Below are 3,331 nucleotides of genomic sequence, written 5' to 3'. Positions count from 1 at the left end.
TTAATCCTCTTCAGGATTCACATATGCATAAAATGTTTGTACATAAAAAGCACCTACAAGCTTAGCTGGCCACAGGTATTCCCAATACCTGGTTTTTGATAGATTTGTTAAAAATTGGAATGTATAGAATCTCAATAATTCAAATGTTATAAAGTTTAATTTAAAATACAAGCATGAAATTCACCAGGTGAAGCAAAATCTTTTTCATCCTGGGGAGAAAAACCTACCCCCAAACAAAAGGGTCACTCCCCTGGAGACAGAACAGATAGACATCACTCTGCAGGACAATGCAGCCGTCTGGAAGCCAGGCAAGGTGTTTGTCTGTATTTAATTTATGTACCACTATGAGGGAATTTAATCTGTGTACCTGAGAAAGCCATGAGTATCATGGGGAAGAGTATCCTTGACATCTCTTAAGAAGCCTGGGTGTGCTGATCTTTTGGGAAACCAGGGTACCTCTGCAAATGAGAACAAAGCCAAGCAAGTCCCTATGTAAAAGATCCAAGGGTAATCATTCTAGATTAGTTCGCTCTTTATCTGGAAAGACTTAAAACCCGTAATAAAATATGTAACCCAGTTCTTGGGTTCTGGCAGAGCAGACCTGGGCCCCACTTTAAATGGTCTATTCAGTCAGCAATCAACCTTAACACTTCAGCATTTCTAAGCTATTAGGATTCATTTCTGCATTAACTGTTTTCATGGCTTTTCTTGTTTTTCTAAACTCATGTTATTTATTTTGCACATGCAGATCCTAACTATCTCCGAAATAAGGTTTGAGATGCTATCTTTATCAATGGGACTTTCCAGTTTCAACATTACAGAAGTAAGTTGATACCTCCTTTAATTGGTAATTACAATATTTGATTTTCCTATAAGTAGATTTTTAGACCAAAAATTATAACGATATCAAATTTAAAAACTGTCCTAGGCAGTGTGGATGCCTCTACTGTCACAGAGCTGGGCTGCAGTGGGCGCCAGCTCATCCCACCCCTTTCTCTCCACCTTCTCCCCCACCCCACCCTGCACTCCACTGCCCCAGCCAATGTCTCATCCCTCATAGTCCGTGGGGACATGGTGTATGCTGAGCCACTACCGCTGCCAGCTGCTGCATGTCCTGAGCCTTAGCTTCCTGCTGCTGACTTGCTGGCCACTTCTTCTCTGCCCTCACCATCTCATGAAGCTGTTAGTAGTGCTCATACTCAGCAGGTCGGGTGCTGGCACGGGGACCCAAGTGTACCCCCGTTGTCAAAAAATACGGTTACACAAACCTGAGAAAGAACCCAGATTCACAGTATGGTGAACTCACTGGAAAGTACACTTAAGATGGAAAGATGGTGCCAGTTGAGATAACCATCAGCTTGTTAAAGAGGGAAATGGATCAGACAATGGCTGCCAATGCCCAGAAGAATAAATTCTTGATTGATGAGTTTCCAAGAAATCAAGACAACCTTCAAGGTTGGAACAAGACCATGGATACGAAGGCAGATGTATCTTTCATTCTGTTTTTTGACTGTAATAATGAGATCTGTGTTGAACGATGTCTTCAGAGGGGAAAGAGTAGTGGTAGGACTGATAATAACAGAGAATGCTCGGAAATAGAATTCAGACCTATCTTTAGTCAACAAAGCCAATGACTGACTTATAAGGAAATGGGAAAATAGATGCTTGTAAATCTGTTGATGAACTTTTTGACAAAGTTGTGAAGATTTCTGACAAAGAAGGCTAACTCTACACCTGAAGGTATTCTTGAAATCATGCTTGAATATTATTCGATAGCTGCTATCACAACCTCTTTTTAAGGCAATTTTTGATCTTTCATGATTATATCTCAATTAACGGCCAGAAAGTATGTAGTAAGACAAATTACGTTTTTTATCTTCGGTTTTTTTTGTTTTGTTTTGTTTGTCACAGGAGTAGACAGTGAATTTAGGTTCAACTTTTAGTTACGGTGTTCACTAAACAAAGAAGGATATCAGCTAGTTTTTGCTTTTGCTTTTATTCAAAAAGAACATCCCTTTTATAGTCTGTGCTTTCTGTGAGAAAAACTTTTTAGCATATGTGTACATCCCCCTTACTAGTCACAATATGTTAGGATTAGGGATCTCCAGTTTCTCTTTTTCTTGCAGGTTTTAAATTTCCAACCTGTTAAGTGAATTTGTGGACCAAATTTCAAAGGAACTTTTTGTGTAGTCACTTCTTGCAAAATGTGTTTGGTAAACAGACTCATAAAATGACTTCCTAGAAGTGTTCTAGCATTTATCAAATAAATGACCATTTCCTATAGAAAAATAAGAAAACTTGAGCTTTGTTTTACTACAGCTTGTACGAAGTTGTGTCACAGGGCATATTCTTTGCTTCTAGGGTTTGGGTTTGGGACACTGAGGCTCAGACCCCGGCATAATGTCAGCTTTATTCTGAAATAAATCTGAGGGTAAGGGGCGAGGATCACATCTAATGGCTATGTTCCTTATGCTCTATTATATAGTGTTATTAATGATTAAACTAATTTTAACAAAATTCCTAGCAGTAGCACACTGAAATGCATGCACCAGATTTATGATGAATGATTCAGTTAGAGTTTTAGTAACACTTCAAAGATTTGTTTGTTTGTTTGGTTTTGGTTTTCTTAGACTAAATACAGGTTTAGAATAAAGTAGAAGAAGAAATGTTAATGGTTAAATTTGTATTTTGTTTTTTTTGAATACTTTTTTTCATAGTTATTTGTCTAAGAAGATTTAAAAATCATTGTACTTTGGTGAAAAAAATAATAGATATATCTTCTTAAAAAATTTAAAACTGTCCTAGATACCATATATCTGATAAAGGTTTAATATCCAGAATATATAAAGAACTCCTACAACTTAACAACAAAAAGACAAAAAATAAAAATAAAAAATGGTCAAAGGACTAGATTAGATTGCTGTTTATCTGGAAAGATGTTAAATCTCCCTATAAAATATTTACGCCAGTTTTTGGGTTCTAGCAGAACAGAGCTCAGCCCTACTTTAAATGGCCTGTACAGTCAGCAACCAACCTTAATACTTCAGTACTTCTAAGGTACTCCCAGAGTAATCTATAAACTCAATGCAATCCCCATCAAAATTCCAATAGCCTACTTTGCAGAAATGAAAAAGCCAATAACTACCCATTGCCATCAAGTCGAGTCAGACTCATAGTAACTTTATGGGACAGAGTAGAACTGCCCCACAGGGTTTCCAAGGCTGCAAATCTTTACTGAAGCAGGCTGCCACAATCTTTTCACCCACGGAGCAGGCCAGTGGGTTTGAACTCTCAGCCTTTCGGTTAGCAGCTGAAGGCTTTAACAACTGTG

At 37.8% G+C, this 3,331-nt stretch overlaps 1 pseudogene; it reads left to right on the top strand.

The window, feature by feature from the left end:
- The first annotated feature begins 1,078 nt into the window (after positions 1–1,078).
- Positions 1,079–2,072, top strand: LOC101349285 (UMP-CMP kinase-like; annotated as a pseudogene).
- The last annotated feature ends 1,259 nt before the right edge of the window (positions 2,073–3,331 follow it).

Source organism: Trichechus manatus, unplaced genomic scaffold (genome assembly GCF_000243295.1).
Source record: "Trichechus manatus latirostris isolate Lorelei unplaced genomic scaffold, TriManLat1.0 scaffold00042, whole genome shotgun sequence".
Classification (NCBI taxonomy): domain Eukaryota; kingdom Metazoa; phylum Chordata; class Mammalia; order Sirenia; family Trichechidae; genus Trichechus; species Trichechus manatus.
Note: the sequence above shows the minus strand (reverse complement) of the source record. Positions and strands in the feature narration are given on the sequence as shown.